Genomic DNA, 16,261 nt, shown 5'->3' with positions numbered 1-16,261 from the left:
AGTGCCTGGAACTTGCTGCCGGGGGAGGTGGTGGAAGCAGGTACAATAGCGACGTTTAAGAGGTATCTTGACAAATACATGAATAGGATGGGAATAGAGGAATACGGTTCCCGGAAGTGCAGAAGGTTTTAGTTTCGGCAGGCATCAAGATTGACGCAGGCTTGGAGGGCTGAATGGCCTGTTCCTGTGCTGTACTGTTCCTTGTTCTTTGTTCAAAGTTGATGTTGACTTGACAATGCTGCATATTGATTTCCTGAGATATGTAAAGAGCAGTGAACTTCGACAAAATGGGATTCGAATAGATAGGTGCTTGATGGCCAGCACAGGCACAATGGGCTGTATTGTGTTGTATAACTCTATGACTCAATGACTTTCTGAGAGTGGCAGGTAACAATGAGAGTAGAGAGGGACATAAAGAGCACAGGAGAGAGTGAGAGCTCATTGAGAAAGCAGTGGGAAACAGAGAGAGCAGAATGGGGCATAAAGAGCCAAGGAGAGAGCGAGACTTCACTGAGGGCGGAGCAGGAAACAATGAGAGCGGAGTGGGGCATAAAGAGCCCAGGAGAGACGGAGAGTTCACTGTGACAGCAGAAATGGGCATAAAGAGTGCAGGAGAGAATGAGACTTCATTGAGAGAGCTGCGGGAAACAGAGAGCGCGGAGCGGGGCATAAAGAGCTCAGGAGACACTGAGACTTCAGGGAGAGAGCAGTGGGAAACAGTGAGAGCAGAGCTGGGCTAGCCCCTACTGCCAGTTTGTAGGTTCAGAGTCCATGTTCGGAAAGGAAAATAGAGGTGTGACATCACAGGAAAGCAGGTAGATGATTGGCTAGTGAGTATTTCCTTTTTAACTTATCGAGACAAGGAAATAAACTGGTGACTCCTATCTTCCTATTTTTAAAGTAAGGTTTATTACTATTCGTAAGGTGCATGAAATATTAATAGGGTTTATGAGCATTAATGAGGTTTATTAGCATTAATATAAAAGCAAAATACTGCGGATGCTGGAAATCTGAAATAAAAACAAGAAATGCTGGAACCACTCAGCAGGTCTGGCAGCATCTGTGGAAAGAGAAGCAGAGTTAATGTTTCGGGTCAGTGACCCTTCTTCGGAACTGACAAATATTAGAAAAGTCACAGGTTATAAGCAAGTGAGGTGGGGGTGGGGCAAGAGATAACAAAGGAGGTCTAGATTGGACCAGGCCACATAGCTGACCAAAAGGTCACGGAGCAAAGGCAAACAATATGTCAATGGTGTGTTGAAAGACAAAGCATTAGTACAGATTAGGTGTTAATATACTGAATATTGAACAGCGGCAAGTGCAAACCTGAAAAAAACAGTGGGTAAGCAAACTGAACAAACTAAGATGAAATGAAATAAATGCAAAAAAAAATTGTAAAAAATGTAAAAAAGAATGTAAAAAAAAGGAAGAAAAAATGACTAAAAATGAAAGTAAAATGGGGGGCTGTCATGCTCTGAAATTATTGAACTCAATGTTCAGTCCGGCAGGCTGTAGTGTGCCTAATCGGTAAATGAGATGCTGTTCCTCGAGCTTGCGTTGATGTTCACTGGAATACTGCAGCAATCCCAGGACAGAGATGTGAGCATGAGAGCAGGGGGGAGTGTTGAAATGGCAAGGAACCGGAAGCTCAGGGTCCTGCTTGCGGACTGAGCGGAGATGTTCCGCAAAGCGGTCACCCAGTCTGCGCTTGGTCTCCCCAATGAAGAGGAGACCACACTGTGAGCAGCGAATACAGTATACTACATTGAAAGAAGTACAAGTAAATCGCTGCTTCACCTGAAAGGAGTGTTTGGGGCCTGGGATAGTGAGGAGAGAGGAGGTAAATGGGCAGGTATTACACCTCCTGCGATTGCAGGGGAAGGTGCCCTGGGACGGGGACGAGGTGGTGGGGGTAATGGAGGAGTGGACCAGGGTGTCGCGGAGGGAACGATCCCTTCAGAATGCTGACAGGGGAAGGGAGGGGAAGATGCGACTGGTAGTGGTATCACGCTGGAGGTGGCGGAAATGGCGGAGGATGATCCTTTGGATATGGAGGCTGATGGGGTGAAAAGTGAGGACAAGGGGAACCCTGTCACGGTTCTGGGAGGGAGGGGAAGGGGTGAGGGTAGAGGTGCGGGGAATGGGCCAGACACGGTTGAGAGCCCTGTCAACCACAGTGCGGGGAAATCCTCGGTTGAGGAAAAAGGAGGTCATATCAGAAGCAACGTCATGGAAGGTAGCATCATCAGAGCAGATGCGTCGGAGACGGAGAAACTGGGAGAATGGAATAGAGTCCTTACAGGAGGTAGGGTGTGAAGAAGTGTAGTCGAGGTAGCTGTGGGAGTCGGTGGGCTTATAATGGATATTGGTAGACAACCTATCCCCAGAGATGGAGACAGAGAGGTCGAGGAAGGGAAGGGAAGTGTCTGAGATGGACCATGTAAAGGTGAGAGAAGGGTGGAAATTGGAAGCAAAGTTGATAAAGTTTTCCAGTTCGGGGTGGGAGCAGGAAACGGCACCGATACAGTCATCAATGTACCGGAAAAAGAGTTGGGGGAGGGGGCCTGAGTAGGACTGGAACAAAGAATGCTCGACATATCCCACAAAAAGATAGGCATAACTAGGACCCATGCGGGTACCCATAGCGACACCTTTTACCTGAAGGAAGTGCGTGGAGTTGAAGGGGAAGTTGTTCAATGTGAGAACAAGTTCAGCCAGGCGGACGAGGGTGGTGGTGGATGGGGACTGGTTGGGCCTCTGTTCCAGGAAGAAGCGGAGAGCCCTCAAACCATCCTGGTGGGGGATGGAGGTGTAGAGCGATTGGACGTCCATAGTGAAGAGGAGGCCGTTGGGACCAGGAAACTGGAAATTGTCAAAATGACGTAGGGCGTCAGAAAAGTCACGGATTTAGGTGGGAAGAGACTGGACCAACGGAGAAAAGATAGAGTCTAGATAGGAAGTTCAGTGGGGCAGGAGCAGGCTGACACAATGGGTCTGCCGGGACTGTCCCGTTTGTGGACTTTGGGAAGGAGGTAGAAGCGAGCTGTCCGGGGTTGTGGGACTATGAGGTTGGAAGCTGTAGAGGGAAGATCTCCAGAGGAGATGAGGTCAGTGACAGTCCTTTGGACGGTGGCTTGATGTTCGGTGGTGAGGTCATGGTCCAGAGGGAGGTAGGAAGAAGTGTCCGTGAGTTGGCGTTGAGCTTCTGCAAGGTAGAGGTCGGTACGCCATACAACAGCAGCACCACCCTTGTCTGCAGGTTTGATGACCAGGTCGGGGTTAGACCTGAGAGAACGGAGTGCCTCAAGTTCAGAGGGGGACAGGTTAGAGTGAGTGAGGGGGGCAGAGAAATTGAGATGACCAATGTCTCGCTGACAGTTTTCAATGAAGAGATCAAGAGCGGGTAAGAGGCCAGGGGGAGGGGTCCAGGTAGAGGGAGAATGCTGGAGGCGGGTGAATGGGTCTGCTGGTCGGGGGGAGGACTCCTGGTCAAAGAAGTGAGCCCGGAGGTGGAGGCGACGGAAGAAGAGCTCAACGTAATGCCGAGCGCGAAATTCATTGAGGTGGGGGCGTAAGGGGATAAAAGTCCTTTGCTAAGTACAGAACATTCAGCGTCAGAGAGGGGGAGGTCAGAGGGTATAGTGAATACACGGCAAGGGGTCAGATCAGAAGGGAAGTGAAGCGGAAAGAGGATCTGGAGGGGCATTAGTCCCCATCAGCTGCTGGAGCTTGCGTTCCTTAACACCTGAAAGGAAGAAAAAAAGTTTTTTGTTAATGCGTCGGATGAGACGAAAGATGAAATGAAACTGCGGAGTAGAACAGCTTTGAGATAAGGTGAGGCGGTGCTGCTGGAGAGAGAGGTCCAGTGTGTGCATGTGGCGGCGCATAGCACTGAGTGTGGATCTCAGGATGCGGCGAGAGTAGCATTAGCAAGGTTTATTAATAGTAGTAAGGTTTATTAGCATTGATAAAGGTTTATTAGCAGCAGTAAGGTTTGGTAGATGTAGCAAGGTTATTAACTAACAGATAGAGGAATGGCTGCTTCAACCTGTGCTATGTGTAGACTTCAGAGTGCTTCTCATGTCCTGGATAACCACATGTGCAGGAAGCGTCATCAGTTGCAGCAGTTTGAGCTCCGGGTTTCGGAACTTGAGCAACAGCTGACGTCACTGTGGAGCATCCATGAGGCTGAGAGCTTCGTGGATAGCAAGTTTATAGTTTCCCGAAGCTTAAGAGTTTACAGGGACAGAGGGAATGGGTGACTGCCAGACAATCAAAGAGAAACAGGCAAGTAGTGCAGGAGACCCCTGAGTGTATCTCATTCTCCAACCAGTAATAGCTCTGAATACTGAGGAAAATTATGGTTGTCTGGGGAGTGCAGCCAGAGACAAGACCATGGCTGGCTCAGCTGCACAGGGGGGCACAAAGAATACTGGAAGAGTGATCGTGATTGGAGATTTGATTGTCAAGGGAACAGACAGGCGTTTCTGTGGCCACAGACATGAATCCAGGATAGCATGTTGCCAGGGTCAAGAATGTTACTGAACAGCTGCAGAGCAGTCTGAGGGGGGAGGGTGAATAGCCAGCCATCGTGGTCCACGTTGGTATCAATGACATAGGTAAGAAGAGGGATGTGGTCTTGCAGAAAGAGTTTAGCCAGCTAGGTAAGACATTAGCAAGCAGGACCTCAAAAGTAGTAATCTCTGGATTACTCCCAGTACCACGCGCAAGTGAGTATAAAAATAGGAGGATAGTGAAGATTAATGCATGGCTGAAAAGATGGTGCAGAAGAAAGGGTTCTGGATTCTTGAAATATTGGGACCAGTTCTGGAGAAGGTGGGACATGTACAGGCCAGGTGGGTTGCACCTGAACAGAGCAATGACAAATTTCCTTGCAGGCAATTTGCTAGTGCTATTGGGAAAAAAATTAACTTGGCAGGTGTGTGGGAACCAGGAGGACATATCAGACAGGAATACCAAGATGCACAGAATACTGCGAGAGATAGATAGCACTAGAGTAGGGAATAGTAAGTTATTAATTAGGGTCAGAGTAAGGGAGAAAGTAGTAAAGTCTACATTAGGGTCAATGTGCATGTATGTGAATGCACGGAGTGTGGTTAATACGGTTGGTGAGTTACAGTTGCAGATTGCCATGTGGAAATATTATATTGTGGCTATAATAGTGACATGGCTCAAAGAAGGGCAGGACTGGGTGTTAAATATTCCTGGATACCAGGTGTTTAGGAAAGATAGAAAGGGAAGAAAAGGGGGAGAAGGGTGGTATCGAATAAGGAGAGCTTTGCAGTGCTGGAGAGAGGGGATATCCCTGAGGTGTCAAGGATGAAATCTATTTGGTGACAGCTAAGGAACAAAAAAGGTGCAGTTACATTGCTCGGTGTAGTCTATAGGCCACCAACTAGTGGAAAGGATGGAGGAACAAATTTGCAAGGAATTACAGAGAGATGCAAACATTATAGAGTAGTTATATTGGGGCACTTTAATTATCCAAATATAGATTGGGATAGTAGTAGTGTAAAGGGCAGAGAGGGGCAAGAGTTCCTCGAGTGTGTTCAGGAAAATTTCCTACAGCAGTATGTTTGCAGTCCAACGAGAAGGGCGGGCCGACCCTGTGGAGGGACGGGCTGTCTGTCCTGGGCAATGGTGGGAAGTGGAATTAAAATAAATAAATAAGTCTCTTTTGCCCCTCTCCCATCCCCCCACCAACAACTAAATTAATCATTTGCCCTCCCCCCCCCCAAAACACTGACCTTTACCATCTGACCTTCCCCCCCGAAAACTTTCAACAACAACCCTTCCCACCCATCCCCTACACCCATGATGCTAATTTGACTCCATTTTCCACCCCCCCCACCCCACTGATAAACTACCCTCCACCTCCCCCCACCACTCCAACAAGTGTTCCACCTCATTTCCCTGGACAGGGATCCGAAGGTACGGCAAGTGCTGGCTGCCAGACTGAAGATCCCGGAGGCAATGTGAGATTAATTAATTCACTTACCTTAATTTACTTAAACATATAAATTGCTGTCCTGTCGCCAAGGGGCGCGGGGGGGTGGGGGGGGGTTAGGGGGTGGTGCGGGGGCCGAGGCGCGCCATGAGGCCTTGCCACCGCTGTTAATATTGGGCCAAGCCAGGGGGACATCAAGGTCCACGGGGGCCTCATCCGGGGCCATCTTCAGGCCACCCCACCATGGATACCGCGTCGTGGGCTTCTTAAAATCCAGCCCATTGTGTTCATGAAGTCAAACAACTGGAAGCTTTTGCTACTATCAATATCAGGTTCCCAAAGAAAGCTGGCAAACACATACTCAGGGATATGATTGACACGGGAGCTAGTGCAGATATCCTGCCAGTCCAAATCCTGAAGGCGACGTACCGGGATCATTGGAAATTAATGATAGAACCGACAACTGCAAAGTTAACTGCAGACAATGGGTCTCCCATCCCTTGCAGTGGCACACTAACAATACAATGCAGCTATGACAGGTTGGAATGGAAACCATAAATATTTTACCTGGTAGACACGAGCAGATCAGTAGTGGCAGAACTACCAGCGTGTAAGGACCTCAACATTGTGACGATCCACGAGGTCACCAAGGTACCCATTACAGCAGAAGAGACCAAGGGTATCCGCATTGAGTCAGTCCACAACCCAGTACAAATGTACCCGGACAGATTCAATACAATAGGAGATTTCAAAGGCGATGCCGTACTGTACCTCAGACGGCCCCCTGATGTCTGAAATTCCAGGATCTCAGTGGTTCTGCTTTGGAGAGTATCAGCCCTTCTCAGAGATGCCACACCAAGTTAATGAAGTTCCAAATTATGTGGTGAAAGTTATTTGTCAACAGGCAGTGTTTCGTTGCACTCCAGTGACTCAGAAGAAGAGATTGACGTTGTAACCATTGAGAGGTAAGGCTGGCAGTGGGGACCATTGCCAAGGGGAAATCTCCAAGGATCGGAACCTGCTCACAGACTTTGGCCAGCATCAAACGGTGCAGTCTGGAAACCCAGCAAACAGCACAGCTATGCCACACCCTCATCTCTACTCTCAAGAGAACCGCAAGCACCACAACGAGGTAGAATGGACAGGTACCTTCATGAGGCCAAGTACTCCTCCCCCAACAAGTCCTCGACCTTGAGCCCTAGACCTTCAGATGCAGGGAATGAGGAGAGGCGAAGGACACGCAATGTCCTGAAGAGGCAGAGGAGGAGCATTGTCTGTTGGCTCTTTGAGATGAGGTCCCAGAACTTTCCAAGAATGACAAGGCCTCAAAAGTGATTGTCGTGAGAAAAGCAACAGAGTATATCAGCAGGCTGAAGGCAGAGCAACAGAATCTGAATGCAGAAAGGGAGAAAATTCAGAAAAAATAGCAACAGCTGAAACGCAAATTCTCTGAGCAAGAGTAAACCTATATATTCGGGCAGTGGCTAAACCCGAAACACTACACGTGTAGTGTCTCCCACCCATCCTCCTCCTCTAACCAAAAAAAAAGGACTCTTGTGTGGAGGGTTTGGTAAGGTAAGGTTTCCTTTCTTTTAATCTCTGTTGTCAATTTAGAGCAGAGGGGATGGAAGCTAGGGCAGATGCATGCGCCTCTTGCAGGATGTGGGAGGTGAGGGTCACCACTTGTGTCCCTGCTGACTTCACCTGTGACAAGTACACCCAACTCCAGCTCCTCGCAGACCACGTTCGGGAACTGGAGCTGGAGCTGGATGAACTTCGGATCATTCAGGATGCTGAGGGGGTGATAGCGAGCAGTTATAGGGAAGTAGTGACACTTAAGTTACAGGATAAAGGTAGCTGGGTGACCGTCAGGGGAGGGAAAGGGAATAGGCGCACAGTGCAGGGATCCCCTGTGGCCGTTCCCCTCAATAATAAATATACCGTTTTGGATACGGTTGGGGGGGACGACCTACCAGAGGAAAGCCACAGTGGCCAGGTCTCTGGCACTGAGCCTGGCTCAGTGGCTCAGAAGGGAAGGGGGGAGAATAGGAGAGTGATAGTGATAGGAGATTCAATGGTTCGAGGAACAGACAGGAGTTTTTGTGGTCGCGAACAAGACTCCCGGATGGTATGTTGCCTCCCGGGTGCCAGGGTCAGGGATGTCTCGGATCGAGTCCACAGGATTCTTAAGGGGGAGGGGGAGCAGCCAGAGGTCGTGGTACATATCGGTACCAATGACATAGCTAGGAAAAGGGATGAGGACCTGAAAAGCGAATATAGGGAGTTAGGTTTAGTTTTAGTTTTAGAGATACAGCACTGAAACAGGCTCTTCGGCCCACCGAGTCTGTGCCGACCATCAACCACCCATTTATACTAATCCTACACTAATCCCATATTCCTACCACATCCCCACCTGTCCCTACATTTCCCTACCACCTACCTATACTAGTGGCAATTTATAATGGCCAATTTACCTATCAACCTGCAAGTCTTTTGGCTTGTGGGAGGAAACCGGAGCACCCGGAGAAAACCCACGTAGACACAGGGAGAACTTGCAAACTCCACACAGGCAGTACCCAGAATTGAACCCGGGTCGCTGGAGCTGTGAGGCTGCGGTGCTAACCACTGCACCACTGTGCCGCCCCTGGGCAGTTGGAAGCTGAAAGGCAGGACGAGCAGAGTAGTAATCTCAGGATTGTTACCGGTGCCACGTGCTAGTGAGGCTAGAAACAGGGAACGAGTGCAGCTGAACACGTGGCTACAGAACTGATGTAGGAGGGAGGGATTCAGATATGTGGATCATTGGGATACCTTCTGGGGAAGGTGGGACCTGTACAAGAAGGACGGGTTGCATCTGAACTGGAGGGGCACCAATATCCTGGGCGGGAGGTTTGCTAGAGCTCTTCGGGAGGGTTTAAACTAGTTTGGCAGGGGGAACCGGAGCCACGGATCAGTCGATGGGGTAGCTGTTGAACAGGCAGATACCGAGTGCAGAGAGTCTGTGAGGAAGGTTAGACAGTTGACAGGGCAAAGTTGCAGCCAGTATGATGGGTTGAAGTGTATCTATTTTAACACAAGAAGTGTCAGGAATAAGGGTGATGAACTTAGAGCATGGATCAGTACTTGGAGCTACGATGTTGTGGCCATTACGGAGACGTGGATATCACAGGGGCAGGAATGGATGTTGGATGTTCCGGGGTTTAGATGTTTCAAAAGGAATAGGGAGGGAGGTAAAAGAGGTGGGGGAGTGGCATTGTTAATCAGGGATAGTATCACAGCTGCAGAAAGGGAGGTCGTCGAGGAGGGTTTGTCTACTGAGTCATTATGGGTGGAAGTCAGAAACAGGAAAGGAGCAGTCACTTTGTTGGGAGTTTTCTATCGACCCCCCAATAGCAACAGAGACATGGAGGAACAGATTGGGAGGCAGATTTTGGAAAGGTGCAGAAGTAACAGGGTTGTTGTCATGGGTGACTTCAACTTCCCTAATATTGATTGGAACCTCCTTAGTGCAAATAGTTTGGATGGAGCAGTTTTTGTCAGGTGCGTCCAGGAAGGTTTCCTGACTCAATATGTAGATAGGCCGACTCGAGGGGAGACTATGTTGGACTTGGTGCTTGGCAACGAACCAGGCCAGGTGGCAGATCTCTCGGTGGGAGAGCATTTCGGTGATAGTGATCACAACTCCCTGACCTTTACTATAGTCATGGAGAGGGACAGGAGCAGACGGGATGGGAAAATATTTAATTGGGGGAGGGGGAATTACAATGCTATTAGGCAGGAACTGGGGAGCATAAATTCGGAACAGATGTTCTCAGGGAAATGCACGACAGAAATGTGGAGGTTGTTTAGGGAGCACTTGCTGCGACTACTGGATAGGTTTGTCCCGATGAGGCAGGGAAGGGATGGTAGGGTGAAGGAACCTTGGATGACAAGAGATGTGGAACAGCTAGTCAAGAGGAAGAAGGAAGCTTACTTAAGGTTGAGGAAGCAAGGATCAGACAGGGCTCGAGAGGGTTACAAGGTAGCCAGGAAGTAACTGAAGAATGGACTTAGGAGAGCTAGAAGGGGACATGAAAAAGTCTTGGCGGGTAGGATTAAGGAAAATCCCAAGGCGTTCTACACTTATGTGAGGAACAAGAGGATGGCCAGAGTGAGGGTAGGGCCAATCTGGGATAGTGGAGGGAACTTGTGCCTGGAGTCAGAGGAGGTAGGGGAGGTCCTAAATGAATACTTTGCTTCAGTATTCACTAGTGAGAGGGACCTAGTCGTTTGTGAGGACAGCGTGGAACAGGCTGATATGCTCGAACAGGTTGAGGTTAAGAGGGAGGATGTGCTGGAAATTGGAATGATATGAGGACAGATAAGTCCCCGGGGCCAGACGGGATATACCCAAGGATATTACGGGAAGCGAGGGAAGAGATTGCTGTGCCTTTGGCGATGATCTTTGCGTCTTCACTGTCCACTGGAGTAGTACCGGATGATTGGAGGGTGGCAAATGTTGTTCCCTTGTTCAAGAAAGGGAATAGGGATAACCCTGGGAATTATAGACCAGTCAGTCTTCCGTCGGTAGTGGGCAAATTATTGGAGAGGATTCTGAGAGACAGGATTTATGATTATTTGGAAAAGCATGGTTTGATTAGAGACAGTCAGCATGGCTTTGTGAGAGGCAGGTCGTGCCTCACAAGCCTTATTGAATTCTTTGAAGATGTGACAAAACACATTGATGAAGGAAGAACAGTGGATGTGGTGTATATGGATTTTAGCAAGACGTTTGATAAGGTTCCCCATGGTAGGCTCATTCAGAAAGTAAGGAGGCATGGGATTCAGGGAAAGTTGGCTGTCTGGATACAAAATTGGCTGGCCCATAGAAGTCAGAGGGTGGTAGTAGATGGAAAGTATTCAGCATGGAGCTCGGTGACCAGTGGTGTTCCACAACGTTCTGTTCTGGGACCTCTGCTCTTTGTGATTTTTATAAATGACTTGGATGAGAAAGTGAAAGGCTGGGTTAGCAAGTTTGCCGATGGCACGAAGGTTGCTGGAGTTGTGGATAGTGTGGAAGGCTGTTGTAGGTTGCAACGGGACATTGACAGGATGCAGAGCTGGGCTGAGAAGTGGCAGATGGAGTTCAACCTGGAAAAGTGTGAAGTGATTCATTTTGGAAGGTCGAATTTGAATGCGGAATACAGGCTTAAAGACAGGATTCTTGGTATTGTGGAGGAGCAGAGGGATCTTGGGGTCCATGTCCATAGATCGCTCAAAGTTGCCACCCAAGTTGATAGGGTTGTTAAGAAGGCGTATGGTGTGTTGGCTTTCATTAACAGGGGGATTGAATTTAAGAGCCGCGAGGTTATGCTGCAGCTCTATAAGGCCCTGGTTCGACCACACTTGGAATATTGTGTTCAGTTCTGGTCGCCTCATTATAGGAAGGATGTGGAAGCTTTAGAGAGGGTGCAGAGGGGATTTACCAGGATGCTGCCTGGACTGGAGGGCATGTCCTACGAAGAAAGATTGAGGGAGCTAGGGCTTTTCTCATTGGAGCGAAGAAGGATGAGAGGTGACTTAATAGAGGGGTACAAGATGATGAGAGGCATAGATAGAGTGGATAGTCAGAGACTATCAGGGTGGAAAGGGCTATCACCAGGGGGCATAATTTTAAGGTGATTGGAGGAAGGTTTCGGGGAGATGTCAGAGGTAGGTTCTTTACACAGCGAGTGGTGGGTGCATGGAATGCGCTGCCAGCGGTGGTAGTAGAAGCAGATACATTAGGGGCATTTAAGCGACTCTTGGATAGGTACATGGATGATAGTAGAATGAAGGGTAGGTAGTTAGTTTGATCTTAGAGTAGGTTAAAGGTTCGGCACAACATCGTGGGCCGAAGGGCCTGTACTGTGCTGTACTGTTCTATGTTCTATGTTCTATAAAATGATATATGGACTCTTATGCTTCTTTTTTAAAATTCGTTCTTGGGATGTGGGCGTTGCTGGCTCAACCAGGACCTATCGCCCATCCCTAATTGCCCTTGAACTGAGTGGCTTGCTAGGCCATTTCAGAGAGCAGTTAAGAGTCAACCACGTTGCTGTGGGTCCAGAGACACATGTAGGCCAGACCAGGTAAGGACATCAGATTTCCTTCCCTAAAGTGCATTAGCAAAGCAGATGGGTTTTTACAACAATAGACAGTGGTTTCATGGTCATCATTAGACTAGCTTTTTAGTTCCAGATTTATTAATTAAATTCAAATTTTACCATCTGCCATGGTGGGATTCGAACCCATGTCCCCAGTGCACTAGGCTGGGCCTCTGGATTACTTGCCCTTACCACTACACCACTGCCTCCCCTTCTGCACTGATAAATTTCACAATCCCTATCCTCATACTTGTAAATTTTATAATCTTCATCACTGTAGAACTAATTTTGATGTTATCCAATTTTATGTGTTTTTACTTATCACATATGAGACATCTTTGGAAAGAAAGGGGATGTTCTGTGATCACTTCAAGAGTGATGTCCCTTTAAGAAATCAGTATGCTAATAAGCTATGTACCTATGTAGTCATGTGACTAGAAGCCATAGTCACTCTGCAACTGTTACCCCCTAGACAAAGTTTCTGTACATAGTTTGCTCTGTATTGTATATACTAGTTTAGCTGCTAATAAACGTAGATCTTCAAGGCACTGGAATCCACATACTTCATTGTGTTATTTAACATCACACAAAGAACATGTGACAATTACTATTACTGAATCCCCCACTATCAACATTCTGGGGGCTTATCATTGATCAGAAACTTAACTGGACCAGCCATTTAAATACTGTAGCTACAAGCACAGCTCAGAGGGTAGAAATTCTGTAGTGAGTAACTCACCTCCTGATTATCCAAAGCATATCCAACATCCACAAGGCATAAGTCAGGAGTGTGATGGAATACTCTTCACTTGCTTGGATGAGTGCAGCCCCAACACCACTCAAGAAGTTCAACACCATCCAAGACAAAGCAGCCCACTTGATTGGCACCCCATCCACCACTGTCGATATTCACTCCCTGCAACCATGCGTACCATCTACAAGATGCACTGATTGCAGCAAATCACCAAGGCTCCTTTGATAGCACCCTCCAAACCCATCCTCTACCACCTAGGAGAACAAGGGCAGCGGACGCATGGGAACACCACCACCTGTAAGTTCCCCTCCAAGTCACTTAACATCCTGACTTAGAACTATATCGCTGTCGTTGGGTCAAAATCCTGGAACTCCCTCCCAAACAGCACTGTGGGTCTACCTACACCACATGAACTGCAACGATTCAAGAAGGTGGTTCAGCACCACCTTCTCAAGGGCAATTAGGGATGGACAATAAATGCTGGCCTTGCCAGTGACACTCACATCCCAAGAAAAAATGAAAATAAAACTTCTAGGCTCGACAATTGAATTGCACTCCTGGCTGGCCTCCGATCCTCTAATCTGCAAATGTCAGCTCCTTCAAAGCTTGCTCTCCTTATCCGATCCTGCACCAAGTCCTGCTATCACTTCTATACTTGCTCATCTACATTTGCTCTTGGTCCTTCGACTCTAGTCTTCACCCCAACATTGGCTGCCATGTCTTTCACAATCTAGGCCCTACCTTCTGGAAATTCTTCCCCAAATGTCTTCACCTCCCTCCCCTTCTTTAAGAGACTGCTGAAAACACATCTCCTGGACAAAGATTTTAGGCAGCCTTCCTAGCATCTCCTTCTTTGGCTAAGCGCTCATTTTTTTGTCTGAAATGCTTCTGTGAATGTCTTGTGATGTTTTCAATGTTAAAAGCACTATGTAAATTCAAGTTGTTATACTTCAGAGGAAATTAGGAGACAACCAAGTCGCATGAGATTGAAGTCACATGTAGGCAACACCAAGTAGGAGTGGCAGGTTGCCTTCTCTGAATGACATTAGTAATCCAGTTGAGCAGTTCAGACAATGCATCAACTTTCATTTTTATTGTTTCTGGTGCTTGCTCACTCATTACCAGATTTATTGAACTCAGTTTCACAACTGCCATGCTGGGATTTCAACCCTGCTGACTTTTTATGACAGAAATATCCAAGTTTCATGGGCAGTTTTGCTGAAAACTGTGGAGACATATGGGCCACATATACAGCCGAATTCCCTTTTCTGTTTTGCCAGACTCCTGCAATAACTCTGGCAGGACTTCAATAGTACTGTTAGGTAAAATGCCAGGAGTTGGAATAAATTTGTGTGCAATCTACAATGGTTGGATGGGTGATCTGCTCTGCCAGGTTGCTGTGCTGGTATTAATGATGAAAATTTACCCTTTGGACTTCAATATAAATGAGATAAAAGCCTTAGACAGGCTAAAATGTCTCAAAACAAATCACCAGCGTGCTGAAAGAGACCAGAGAAAATACTTGTGAGGCTTTGATAATCATTACGAGGGACTTATTGGACACTGGGGAGGTACCAGCAGATTGGAAACAGGATATATAACATAAGAATTTAATACAATATAAATATATATATTTAATACAACTATGAATTCAAAAAGGAAGATAAAGCAGACATGGAAGCCGCAGACGTATTAGAGTCAATAACACACCATGTAGAATAATAAAATTGATTATCAAGAGTAAACATCAGTAGCATCAGGATTATTTGTAAACAATAACCTAGTAAGCAGTAATCAATATGGATTCAGAAAGGAAAGATGATGCCTGACCAACCTCTTTGACTTTTTGAGCAAGTGATATTCTAAGTAGACTTTGGAAATAATTACAATACAATGGGGTTGAAATTAGGCGTTGGATTTGTTATCATCAGCTTTGCACTCCTACTGATCCAAATTTAGACTTCCACAAAGTATTTCTGACAAAGTCCAGTACAAATGGCAATTAGGTGAACTCAAAACTGTGGGGATTTAGGACAAACCCTGGAAATGGTTAATAAACTTTCTGACAGATGGAAAAGAGTGAGTATAATTTTTGAGCAGAGTGTAAAGCGGATTGCCGATTCCCTATTGTCAGCTTTGTCCTACCATCGAAGACAAATTTCACCCCTTGCTTCTTTTAAGGATTTATTGCTGCTGGTGCTGTTAATTTTTAAAAGCAAAAGGAGATACTAATACTCAGCTTAAAAATGTAAATAATTCTCTTCAAATTCTCCATATCATTCGGCACTTTTAGCTTTCATTATAGACATTATACACTGGTAGAAATAATTAAAATAGTAATTGAACAAGTTTTTTTTATTATAATATGAAAAAATCTTCCTTAATAAAAATGTTAATAAAGTATGTGAAATCATAACAACAGCATTTTTCCTCAATTTGTATCACAATATTAAACTTATATAATCTTCCTGACCCACCGTAGTTTAATGGAGTAGGAGAGTGAGGTCACATGTAGTCAGCCTCTTGACTTGTACGTGTGGATGTACAGGGAGAGAAATAGAAGTGAAACTGACCCAATTTAAAAGTGTCATTAGTGTCAGTAACTTTTTCGGTAACCAAGCAGCCAACATGAGTTAAACACGAGTTTAAGTATTGTGGTTCTGACAGTAGAATGTGCAATCTCAGCCTGTCAACTTCTATTTTTAGATCAGGCAGTGGGTTTGGGCAAAGACCTTCCATAATCTGCATCCAGGTTTGGGATCTTCATGAGCGTGCCTGGTGGAATCTGTTGGCTTTATACTTTAGTCTTTACTGCTGTTTTTCTGGAGGTTAGGAACGTTAATTGTGAAATTTTTGGGCCAAAGTTTTACTTACCTGGCCTGCTGGGAGCAGGGGGAGCAAAAAGCTATGCGGAACTGGAAGTTGGGAATCCCCCGCATGCTGTGAAGTTTAAAGGACACATATGGCATTCACCCATTGGTTCCCCTTCCAAAGACCAAGCCTGATTAACAGACTGGTTTACAGTCAGACAGGGAGCTAGTTGGTGAAGGCCGAAGGACTAGGCGAATCCACTCTGGAGGGGAAATCCTGGGGCAGGGGTGAAATCAGAGGCAGATGTCAATCCGGGGGGTGGGGATGGGTGGTTCGATCAGACGGGTGGGGCTGGGTGTGGAAATCTCAGGTGAAGAGGCTTGATTATTTGGGAAAGGGATCCTCAAAGCAAGGAGATGCCAGTGATTAACTTACCAGCAAAGGACCAAAGGACAACTTACAGGACTGAATTTTAAGGGACCATTGGAAATGGGAACGGAGGTGGGGGGCATAAAATCAGGATGCAAGACATCGGACAGGAAGTCCGGTGCCTTGTCGTCCCTTCCACATTTTACTGTTGGCGGCCAACATAGCAGATGGACT

The sequence above is a fragment of the Heterodontus francisci genome, chromosome 2 (assembly GCF_036365525.1).
Source record: "Heterodontus francisci isolate sHetFra1 chromosome 2, sHetFra1.hap1, whole genome shotgun sequence".
NCBI classification, from domain to species: Eukaryota; Metazoa; Chordata; class Chondrichthyes; order Heterodontiformes; family Heterodontidae; genus Heterodontus; species Heterodontus francisci.
The sequence above is the reverse complement of the archived record's forward strand: the minus strand, read 5'-3'. Positions refer to the sequence as shown.